The sequence below is a fragment of the Amblyraja radiata genome, chromosome 20 (assembly GCF_010909765.2).
Source record: "Amblyraja radiata isolate CabotCenter1 chromosome 20, sAmbRad1.1.pri, whole genome shotgun sequence".
In the NCBI taxonomy this organism is placed as follows: Eukaryota; Metazoa; Chordata; class Chondrichthyes; order Rajiformes; family Rajidae; genus Amblyraja; species Amblyraja radiata.
In genome coordinates, this window is record NC_045975.1 from 22,664,741 (window position 1) to 22,677,790 (window position 13,050).

Sequence of the window (13,050 nt, forward strand, 5' to 3'; positions counted from 1 at the left end):
TCTGGTGACACATCTTCACAATGGAATCACCAACAGCCCAATGTCCAAATGTCACCTCTAGTATGTGTCACCTGATTGGAAAGGAAGATCAAAGTTTATATGTACAACCTTGCTCCATCTAAATTTCACGCTGCCTCAGCAAGGACTCCAGACTTCAAGATTCAAGATTCAAGAGAGTTTATTGTCATGTGTCCCTGATAGGACAATGAAATTCTTGCTTTGCTTCAGCACAACAGAACAAGGTAGGCATTCTATTTCTCCCTCCCTCTTCTCCCCTCTCCCGTCAGGTAAGAGGTACAGAAATGTGAAAACGCACACCTCTAGATTTAGGGATAGGTTCTTCCCAGCTGTTATCAGGTAACTGAACCATCCTATCTCCAACAAGAGAGTGGGCCTGAGCTACCATCTACCTATAACCATATAACCATATAACAATTACAGCACGGAAACAGGCCATCTCGGCCCTACAAGTCCGTGCCGAACAATTTTTTTCCCTTAGTCCCACCTGCCTGCACTCATACCATAACCCTCCATTCCCTTCTCATCCATATGCCTATCCAATTTATTCTTAAATGATACCAACGAACCTGCTGTCACCACTTCCACTGGAAGCTCATTCCACACCGCTACCACTCTCTGAGTAAAGAAGTTCCCCCTCATGTTACCCCTAAACTTATGTCCCTTAATTCTGAAGTCATGTCCTCTTGTTTGAATCTTCCCTATTCTCAAAGGGAAAAGCTTGATCACATCAACTCTGTCTATCCCTCTCATCATTTTAAAGACCTCTATCAAGTCCCCCCTTAACCTTCTGCGCTCCAGAGAATAAAGACCTAACTTATTCAACCTATCTCTGTAACTTAGTTGTTGAAACCCAGGCAACATTCTAGTAAATCTCCTCTGTACTCTCTCTATTTTGTTGACATCCTTCCTATAATTGGGCGACCAAAATTGTACACCATACTCCAGATTTGGTCTCACCAATGCCTTGTACAATTACATCCCAGCTTCTATACTCAATGCTCTGATTTATAAAGGCTAGCATACCAAAAGCTTTCTTTACCACCCTATCTATATGAGATTCCACCTTCAAGGAACTATGCACGGTTATTCCCAGATCCCTCTGTTCAACTGTATTCTTCAATTCCCTACCATTTATCATGTACGTCCTATTTTGATTTGTCCTGCCAAGGTGTAACACCTCACATTTATCAGCATTAAACTCCATCTGCCATCTTTCAGCCCATTTTTCCAAATGGCCTAAATCACTCTGTAGACTTTGGAAATCCTCTTCATTATCCACAACACCCCCTATCTTGGTATCATCTGCATACTTACTAATCCAATTTACCACCCCTTCATCCAGATCATTGATGTACATGACAAACAACAAAGGACCCAACACCGATCCCTGAGGCACCCCACTAGTCACCTGCCTCCAACCCGACAAACAGCCATCCACCATTACCCTCTGGCTTCTCCCATTCAGCCACTGCTGAATCCATCTTGCTATTCCTGCATTTATACCCAACAGTTTAACCTTCTTAACCAACCTTCCATGAGGAACCTTGTCAAAGGCCTTGCTAAAGTCCATATAGACAACATCCACTGCTTTACCCTCGTCAATTTCCCTAGTAACCTCTTCAAAAAATTCAAGAAGATTAGTCAAACATGACCTTCCAGGCACAAATCCATGTTGACTGTTCCTAATCAGACCCTGTTTATCCAGATGCTTATATATATTATCTCTAAGTATCTTTTCCATTAATTTGCCCACCACTGAAGTCAAACTAACAGGCCTATAATTGCTAGGTTTACTCTTAGAACCCTTTTTAAACAATGGAACAACATGCGCAGTACGCCAATCCTCGGGGACTATTCCCGTTTCTAATGACATTTGAAATATTTCTGTCATAGCCCCGGCTATTTCTACACTAACTTCCCTCAATGTCCTAGGGAATATCCTGTCAGGACCTGGAGACTTATCCACTTTTATATTTTTCAAAAGTGTCAGTACTTCAGCACAGCACAGTACCTCATTGAAGACCCTCTTTAATCGGACTTTACTGGACTTTATATTGCACCAAATGTTATACCCTTTATCCTGTACCTGTACACTGTGGATTGCTTGATTGTAATCATGTGTAGTCTTTCCGCTGACTGGTTAGCATGCAACAAAAGCCTTGCACTGTAGCTCGGTCGGTACATGTGCCAAAAAACTCTAAACTAAACCCTCTGCTATTTAATGAGCCCAAATGCAAATTGCATTCTTTATCCTCACTAAGTTGTTTGACCTCCTGTGGCCTCAATTACGCCATCACAAATGTGCCTGAAGTGCTTTGTCATTGTACACAAAGGTCAGGGTTCCTCGCTATCTCCGAGCCTCAAGATTATTCCAGGCACCTGCACTTTATCTCATTCACATCTCTCACTCTGCCATAAAGTCACACGGCCACACAGCGCAGAAACAGGCCCTTTGCCCCTCTCCCTCCTCCACCCCGTACCGAATCCTTACAGGCCATTAGTCACCCTCTCCAGATTTTATCACTCCCTATACACTCGGGGCTATTTACAGAGGGTCAACTGACCTACTAACCAGCACAGCTTTGGGGAGTGGGAGGAAGCTGGAGCACCCGGAGGAAACCCACGTGATCATCAGGAGACACAGGACACTGCAGATGATGGAATCTTGAGCAAAAGACCAAGTACCGGAGGAACTCAGGGGGTCAGGCAGCATCTGTGGAGGGCATAGGCAGGTGACATTTTGGATCGGACCCTTCTTCACTGGGCAGAAGGAACTGCAGAAGATGGCATTTTGAGCAAAACAAAAACACTAGAGGAACTCAGTGGGTCAGGCAGTCTCTGAATGAGTCTGAAGAAGAGTCCCGAGCCAAAGCAGAGTCTGGTTTGTGGGATGGACTGGGGTTCATCCACACGCTCTGTAAATATTTTGCAGTCTTGGCGGGAGCTGCTCCCAAACCAAGCTGCGATACAACCCGACAGTATGGTGCACCTGTAGAAGGGTCCTGAGCTTGCTATCATGTTCGGCACAAACACTGTGGGCCAAAGGGCCCGTTCCTGTACTATGTTCTATATTCAATGTTACGTCCCTCCACAGATGCTGCCTGACCTGCTGAGTTCCTCCAGCACCTAGTGTTTTGAATGGAGGGAGAATGTGCAAACTCCACACACACTTTGTTGTGCTCTGACGTAAAAAAGACACAGATAGCACATGAGGTCAGGATTGAACCCAGATCTCCGGCACTGTGTGGCAGCAGCTCGATGAGCTACATCACTGTGCTGCCATCTGCGATTCACAGCGGCATTCGGAAGGATCGCCAGACTTCAGGATCAACAAGAAAAGGCTTTGCTTTCTTATCCTTTGGCCCTTAGAATGGCAAAGCAGGTATGGATTAAACATTTTCTCAAGAGGGGTAATCAATATACTGCATTTCTTTCATATTATGCACACTTGCCTGTCTCCAAACCAGACTGGAAATTGGAGACCTTTAATCTTCTAAAATCCATTGTACAGATCTCAATAATATAAACTCTCCTCATGAAGCTTTTCGATAGAAACAGGCATTGGTAGCGAGTGGAGGGATATGGATCACATGCAGGCAGAGGAGATTAGTTTAACTTGGCATCATGTTCGGCACAGACATTATGGGCTGGAGGACCTGTTCCTGTTCTGTACTGTTCTATGTTCTTTGTATTACTTGTATATTTTCTAAAGTGCCAGTGTACAAAGCTGTGAATAATCCTCTGTCTATGGTTTGATTGGGACTCGGTACATGGGTAGAAAATTATGTGGAGGCACAAGGAACTGCATTTACAATAAAAGGCACAAGTTGCTAGAGTAACTCGACACGGTGGCGCAGCAGTAGAGTTGCTGCCTTACAGCGCCAGTAGGCCCGGGTTCGATCCTGACTTCAGCTGTTGTCTGTACGAAGTTTATACGTTCACCCCGTGACCTGCGTGGGTTTTGACCAGGGAACTCCGGTTTCCGCCCATACTCCTAATTGCTTTGGTATAATTGTAAATTGCCCCAAGTGTGTGTAGGATAGTGTTAATGTGTGGGGATTTCTGTTTGGTGTGGACTCGGTGGGTCGAAGGGTCTGTTTCCACACTGTATCTCTAAACTAAACTCAACTCAACTCAGTGGGTCAGGCAGCATCTCTGGAGAACATGGGACAGGTCACATTTCGGGTCAGGACCCTTCTTCGAATTGATTGTGGTAGAGGAGAAAAAGCTGGAAGAGAGGTGTCAGGTCTAAAGAAAGATCCTGATCTGAAACGATGTCTATCCATATTCTCCAGAGTTGTTGCCTGACCCATTGAGTTACTCCAGCAATTTGTGTTTTTTGTAGAACAAAATTTGGCTTGTTAATATTTCGACCTCATTGATGTAAGGATTAATATTCCATTTGTTTTTTTTTACATTTACATGACCGCAATATTTAATTGGTCTGTTTAAACATATTTCCAAATCTCTATAGACCGCCATTGTTCTTACTTTTGCTCCATATTTAAAAAAAAATCTGGTTTGATTCTCACACGTACCTACTATGAAATCCGACTGCCACACTTAATCCATCAATATTACTTTAACACTGTTTATAATGTCAACAGAATGAAAGTTTCCATGGAACAATCTGAGAGGAATCCAAATTATCCTTCAACTAATATTTCTAAAAACAATGCAGATTTTTCACCTGCTTAATTGAATGATTGAAATATACAGCATGGAAACAGGCCCTTTGGCCCACCGAGTCAATGCCGACCAGCGATCACCCATTCACACTCGTTCTATTATTCTCCCACTTTCTCATCCACTCCCTACCCACTAGGGACAATTTACAGAGAGCCAATTAACCTACAAACTGGCACATCTTGGGGATGTGGGAGGAAACTAGAGCACACGGAGAAAACCCACTTGGTCACAGGGAGAAGTTGCAAACTCTGCATCACTGTATCTCGGTGCATAATCGGGTGCTTTATTTCCCATGTTACAACAATAACAAACATTATTTCCTTCATGCATTTAATCAGCTGATGATCACTTTGGGATATCCCCTGGAAAGGGCCTGTACACACTAGTTCTATGTTATCCCGCTTTCTCACCCACTCCCTAAACACTAGGACCAATTTTACAGAGGCCAATTAATCTACAAAACTTGTACATCTTTGGGATGTGGGAGGAAACTAGAGTACCTGGAGAAAACCCACGCAGTCACAGGGGGAATGTACAAACTCTGTACACACAGCACCTAACGTTAGGATCGAACCCAGGTATCTCGTGCTGTGAGGCAGCAACTCTACCACCGTGCCACATGGCTGCCCATCAAGCAGGTATGCATTTCTCATTTTCTTCTCATAAGTCCTGGTTCCCCGACATTGTGATGGCAGCTCACAATAATATGGCGCCTACAATTAAATTTTCAAGATGATTTATATTCTTTGTGTACAACAGGGCTGATCACTGCAAAATACACTGCCACCTGGTGTGATAGATGAGAAATTGGGTAAACTATTCAAAATGTAAAACTCAATGTACTGGAGAAATTCAATGGGTCAGGCAGCATCTGGTAGAGGGAATGAGCAGGGTTTGAAGAAGCGCCCGACCAAAAACATTACTCGTCTTTTTCCTCCACAGATGTTACCTAACCTGCTGAGTTCATCCAGCAGGTGCTGGTTTACACAAAAGGACAGAAAGTGCTGGAGTAACTCAATGGGTCAGGCAGCATCTCAGGAGAACATTGATATAGTCCACCGAAGATCGACACAAAAAGCTGGAATAACTCAGTGGGACAGGCAGCATCTCAGGGGAGAAGGAATGGGTGACGTTTTGGGTCAAAGAAGGTTCTCCTTCCTGCCTACAGTTCCTTACTACACATCAATATGGTCCATGTCCTCCAGAGTTTCTCCTGTTTTGAGGTTAAGCCATTGTTACGATGAAGGGAATTGTGGCTAATGGCCACAGCAAGTTTCCATGAAGATTAATGCAAGAAAGGGCAGATAGTCTGCTTTAGGGGTGTTTATTCAGAATCAAATGTTGACCAGGATACTTCAGAGAATGTGCTGCATTTCTTCAGAACCATTGTTTGTTTGAGACTTAATACTGATGCCCTATGGCATCCTTGAATGTCTTTAATAGTTTCCACCCAACCTCTTTTCTGCCAAACGAATTTACCAAAGAGTCATACAACGTGGAAACAGGCCATTTGACCCACTTTCCCAGGCCAACCAACATGCCCCATCTACACTAGTCCCATTCTCCTGCTTGGCCTATATCCCTCTAAGCTATTCCCATCCACGTACCTGTCCAAATGTCTCTTAAACGTTGCGATAGTACCTGCTTCAACTACCTCCTCCGGCGGCTCGCACCATCTACACCTTGTGTAAAAATGTTGCCCCACTGCTCCTATTAAATCTTTCCCCCCTCGCCTTAAACCTATGTCCTCTGGTTTTTGATTCCCCTACTCTGGGTAAAAGACAGTGCATTTACCCCACCTATTCCTCTCATGATTTTGTACACCTCTATAAGAATAATGCTTATCCTCCTGCACTCCAATAATTTTTTGAGGATGTAACAAATAGAATGGATAAGGGAGAGCCAGTAGATGTGGTGTATCTGGATTTTCAAAAAGCCTTTGACAGGGTCCCACACAAGAGGTTAGTGTGTTAATATTGGCCAAAATAGAGATATATTTAGAGAAGCTTTTCCCACTGAGAGTAGGGAAGATTCAAACAAGGGGACATGACTTGAGAATTAAGGGACTGAAGTTTAGGGGTAACATGAGGGGGAACTTCTTTACTCAGAGAGTGGTAGCTGTGTGGAATGAGCTTCCAGTGAAGGTGGTGGAGGCAGGTTCGTTTTTATCATTTAAAAATAAATTGGATAGTTATATGGATGGGAAAGGAATGGAGGGTTATGGTCTGAGCGCAGGTATATGGGACTAGGGGAGATTATGTGTTCGGCACGGACTAGAGGGGTCGAGATGGCCTGTTTCCGTGCTGTAATTGTTATATGGTTATATGGTTATATATAAAATGGAGGATCTTTGCCCCTGCAGGATTTGCTGGGCCTTTGTCTGTGAAAAGCTGCAGGCTGTGGATTGGCTCCTAGATTGATATGCAGGATGGGGGAAAGATCCAGATGTCCTCTCTATTGTTAAAATGTATGAGGAATTAGCAGAGAAACCCAAAGGTGTTGGACATGCATTAGCAGGATTGGCTGACTGCAGAAGGGTTGTAAATAGTTAATAATGTTGCAAGGCATTTGTGCTGTTTGATGATTGACTGAAGTGTGAAGCCTTGTTTGAATTGTTTATACTCCCTGGGAGAATGATGCATTATTTGATTAATTGACTTCCTTCCAGAATGGGGTGCTTTGTAATTGGATTGGGGAACTGTCAATAACACTTTAATGTAATTGATATCTGTGATTGATTTGTAGGGATTACCACTCCCATGTAGTTCTGCCCCACAGGGTTTGGTGACCTATAAAAGGTAACCCCCAAGAGGTTTGTTGTCGATCTTCTGGAGGAGCGCTTCGGACTGCGTAACCTTTTGGAGGTGTTTGCTTGCATGAGGCTAAAGGGCTTGGACAAGCAGAGACAAGGATCAATCCCGCAGTGGTTAGGTATTGTATAGGGGATTCGCTATTGTTTCATAAAATTAAGTTTAGTGGTCCAGTGCTTGACTCTGTGTTTTACTGAACTAGACTAAAGGGGGTTCGCTATAGGAGCATAATTACAAGTGTGCAAAATTAGAGCACATGGTAGTAGGGGTAGGGTATTGACATGGATAGAGAACTGGTTGGCAGACAGGAAGCAAAGAGTAGGAATTAACGGATCCTTTTCAGAATGGATGGCAGTGACTAGCGGGGTGCCGCAAGGCTCGGTGCTGGGATCCCAGTTATTTACAATATATATTAACGATTTAGATGAGGGAATTAAATGTATCATCTCCAAGTTTGCGGATGACATAAAGCTGGATGGCAGTGTGAGCTGCGAGGAGGATGCTATGAGGCTGCAGGGTGAGTTGGATAGGTTGGGTGAGTGGGCAGCTGCATGGCATATGCAGTATAATGTGGACAAATGTGAAGTTATCCACTTTGGTGGCAAGAACAGAAAGGCAGATTATTATCTGAATGGTGTCAGATAATGAAAAGGGGAGGTGCAACGAGACCTGGGTGGGCTTGTACATCAGTACAAGTAAACATGCAGGTACAGCAGACAGTGAAGAAAGCTAATGGCATGTTAATGTGGCCAGTTCAATGGCTATATTTAAGAGGGAGTTAGATGTGGCCCTTGTGGCTAAAGGGAGCAGGGGGTATGGAGAGAAGGCAGGTACAGGATACTGAGTTGGATGATCAGCCATGATCATATTGAATGATGGTGCAGGCTTGAAGGGCCGAATGGCCTACTCCTGCACCTATTTTCTATGTTTCTATGTTGGCCTTCATTTGAGTTCAGGTGCAAGGAGGTCAATTCACTGGATGTTTTCAAGAGAGAGTAATGCCCCTGTCCCACTTAGGAAACCTGAACGGAAACAGCTGGTGACCTTGCGCCCCACCCGCCTGAAAAGCCTCGACCGCAGCGTGAGCTGCATCTACTGACCAAAGATCCTATAGGATCCTTGCTACCTACTGCGCGCGCGCGTGCGCGCGCGCGCACACACACACACACACACACACACACACACACACACACACACACACACATCGCGATGGTGGAGGCCTGGGACGGCGGAGGAACGCTGTCTGCGCGATGTAGAGGAAGGTAAACGGTTGCCACAGAGCACGGTAAGTCCTCTAGAGAGCGCGGGAGGGGGGGAGAGAAGTTCAAGTTCAAGTGAGTTCAAGGGGAGAGAGGTGGGGAGAAGGGGGGAGAAGGAGTGGAGACAGTTTTAAGAAGTTTAATAAAGTTAGCAAGGTGGGTCCTTCTAGGTCGTGAAACTCCAATGAGCCAATCAAAATGACCGGTCAGTGAAAGAGATTGCCTTTGACTGCCTGTAAGTAAATAGCGGCCCCACTCCACTGGCTTCGACCAAATGGCAACCTAGTATTAGTCAAGGCCGGTTTTGATTTTGTTGAAATAATCGAAGGAGCATAGAAGAAGCCTCAACCACGCGGAAACCACTTTCGACCATTAGGGAGAGTGACCAAAACCTCCAGGAACCTCATGGAAACCTTGGGTGTGGCGCAAGGTCACCAGAGGTTTCCATTCACTTTTCCTAAGTGGGACAGGAGCATTCGATATAGTTCTTGGGGCTGACGGAATCAAGGGATATGGGGAGAAAGCAGGAATGGGGTACTGATTTTGGATGATCAGCCATGATCATATTGAATGATGGTGCTGGCTCGAAGGGCCGAATTACCTACTTCAGCAAATAGACTATATGTGATTACAACCAAACCGTCCACAGTGTACATTTACAGGGAAAAGGGAATAATGTTTAGAGATTTTCATGCTTTATCAAAAATAAATAATAATTGGAAAGAGCAAATTCAGGCCATCTATCTTTCCTTATGTTTGCAGATCTTTCACTTAGACGGTGCAACATCCCGTCAGTACTACACCAATGTGACCGTTGGATGTTATGCACTTCACAGAAGCAATAAAGTCAGTCATGGTGTCGCACAGCATGGAACCAGGTAATTTGCCCAACTTGGCCATGCCGACTATAATGCCCCATCTACACTAGACCCACCTGCCTGCGTTTTGGCCCATATCCCTCTAAACCTATCCTATCCAAGTCCCTGTCCAAATGTCAATTAAACGTTATGATAGTACCTGCCTCAACTACCTCCTCTGGCAGCTCATTCCATGTACCACCACTCATTGTATAAAAATGTTACCCCTCAGGTTCCTATGAAATCTTTCCCCCCTCACCCTAAACCTATGTCCTTTGGTTCTCGATTCCCCTACTCTGGGCAAGAGGCTGTGCATTTACCCGATCTATTCCTCTCATGGTCTTGTGCACCTCTAAGATCACCCACCCTCCTCCCCCTGCACTCCAAGGCACTCCAAGTCCTCGGCTGCTCAACCTCTCCTTCAGAAAAACAGAAAAACTCCCTCATTGCTGATAATAAAACCAATTTCACTCCTATACAGGCGGCAGAGAGATTACCTGCAAAGCTCAATCTCCATTCATCAGCATTGCCTGCTGGGTGTAGTGTTGTTCTGTTTTAAGTTGAAATCGTGCAAAACACTGTGGACAATCTGATTTTTGTGTCCCTTTACTGGGAACACTGCCCTCTTTTATTTCCAGTTTGAAAAAATGAAACTCGAGTCAAACTCAATTTTATTCAAGAGTCAAGATAGCCATGAGCTTTGAATTGTCATATATACCAGCAATGAAACATTGAAATTCTTACTTGCTGTAGCGTAACAAGCCCATTAACACAATAACACACAGCTAAATATAAGTTCATGTCAAAGGAGCAGAATTTGACCATTTAGCCCATTGAGTCTGCTCCGCCATTCAACCATGGCTGATCTATCTTTCCCTCTCAGACCCATTTTCCTACCTTCTCCCCATAATGCTTGGTACCCTTACTAATCAAGAATCTGCCAATATCCGCTTTAAAAATACCAAATGCCTCCACAGCCATTCATTGTGGCAATGTATTCCACAGATTCACCACCCACTGACTAAAGAAATCCCCCATCATCTCCTTTCTAAATACACAATTATACAATAATAATCAGCAATACTCGGTAATCAGACTGTTATAATCCAATATGGAAGTTTGTAGCTCAACAAAATCAATATACATAGTAGGTCATAGTTGCTGAGGTAGTGCTGGGATCAGTGTTGGCCAGTGTTCGTGTCTGATGGGATGAAGCTGTTTGTGAACAAACCATAGTTTGTGGTTTTGCCCAGGATTCCAGCATCCCCAGTCACTCTTCCCATGCCCCATCTGGACTCACACCCATTTCTGCCCTTCATCCTCCCCTACAACCTATATTCATTTATCTTGCTTCACAATACATACTTCTATCCATATCTCACACCTTTAGTCCTTTCATCTCTGCCCGTTGTCTATCCATCTGCCTATTAACCCCCCCGCCCCGCACTTGAATCCACCTATTACTCACCAGGCTTTGTCCTGCTCCTCCTCCCTTCCCTCTTTCTTCCCCCCCCCCCCCCACCACAATCAGAATGAAGAAGGGTCCCGACCCAAAACATCACATATCCATGCTCTCCAGAGATGCTTTTTGACCCGCTGAGTTACTCCAGCACGTTGTGTCTTTTTTTAAACCAGTGTCTGCAGTTCCTCACGCCTAATTATCCACACTCTATCTTGGCATGTGGCATTATGGGTTTCTCAAAGGAAAGCTTATATGCGGCACAATGGCGCAGCGGTAGAGTTGCTGCCTTATAGCATCAGACACCTGGGTTCGATCCCGACTACAGGTGCTGTCTGTACGGAGTTTGTACATTCTCCCTGTGACCGCATGGGTTTTCTCTGGGTGCTCCAATTTCTACCCACATTCCAAAGACAGGTTTGTAGGTTAATTGGCTTCTGTAAATTGTCCCTTGTGTGTCGGAAGGAACTAATGTATTGGATAGTATGCTTTCATTGGGCTGAAGGGCCTGTTTCCACACTGTATCTCTAAAACTAAAACCAGACATGGTTTCAGAGACTTGAGGCTTGAAAGTTAATTGGCTTTCGTAAAAATTGTAAATTGTCCCTAGTGTTTAGGATAGTTCTAATGAACGCCTAGTGGCGGCGCGGCTCTGGCTGCAGCGGCTCTCCGGCAGTCCTGTTTGTTTTGTGTTTTTTGTGTTGTTTATTTTCGTTTTGGTTAGTCTAGTTTTGGTTTTTAGTTTCTGTTTTGGGGGGGGGGGGGGGTTGAAACGGGGCTTGCTGTCTCTCCCTGCGGGGGAATGCGACTTTTTTGTCGTATTCCCCTTCTCTGCCTCCGTCTGCGCTGAGGCCTAATGGCGGAGCTGGCGACCTCGAGGCTCAGGAGGCAGAGCCCGCCTGGACTCGCCCTAAGCTCGCTCCCGTGAGGACGGCCCGGCTCGGGGCTGGAACAGTGCTTTCGTGAGGGGCTGTGACGCTCCCGGGAGGGCGGCCTGGCCCGAGGAAGGAACGGTGCTCCCGTCGGAGTGGCCGAGCTCGGGGAGGTATGGCGTTCCCAGCCCGAGGGAGGAGCGGCGCCCATGTCGGGGCGGCCCAGCCCGAGGGAGGAGCGGCGCCCAGTCGGGGCGGCCCAGCCCGAGGGAGGAGCGGCGCCCATGTTGGGGCGGCCCAGCCCGAGGGAGAAGCGGTGCCCAGTCGGGGCGGCCCAGCCCGAAGGAGGAGCGGCGCCGTCGGGGCGGCCTGGCGCGAGGCTGAGACGGTAACGGTACTCACGTGGGGGCGATCCGGCTTGGGGCTGGAACGGTGCTCCGGTGGCTGGGACGGCGTTCTGGCGGTGGTGGCCTGAGTCCGGGGTTCGGCCGCGGGCCAGCGGCTGTGTCAGCAGGACTGGTGGACGGCAGCTTCGACCACCCCGGGCCGCGGTGTTTGAGCCGCGGGACAGTTGTAACATCGCCCGGGGGGTATCGCCTCAGCGCAGAGGGAGAAGAGGAGGGAAGAGACTGGAGACCTAAGACTTTTGCCTCCATCACAGTGAGGAGATGTTGGGTGGACTCACTGTGGTGGATGTTAATATGTGTTTATTGTTGTTTTTTATTGTATTGTATTGTATGTATGACTGCTTCAATTTCGTTCAGACTTCGGTCTGAATGACAATAAAGGCTATCTAATCTAATCTAAAATCTAATCTAATTTGTCAGCGCAGACTCATTGGGCCTGTCTCCACATTGTATCTCTAAACTATATATCAAAACTATATATGTATAGATCAATATGCAGCATATTGAACTCAATTATCAAAATGTAACAATTATAAGTTGGTGATCTTAAAATAGTGATTACAATATTTTCATCTTGTACCTTTAACAGTTACTAGACCAATTGCAGACCCGTTGGGTCTGTTCCCCCAACGTGCGGTTGTGGGGGGGGGGGAGGCGGCATGCAGCGTCACACACA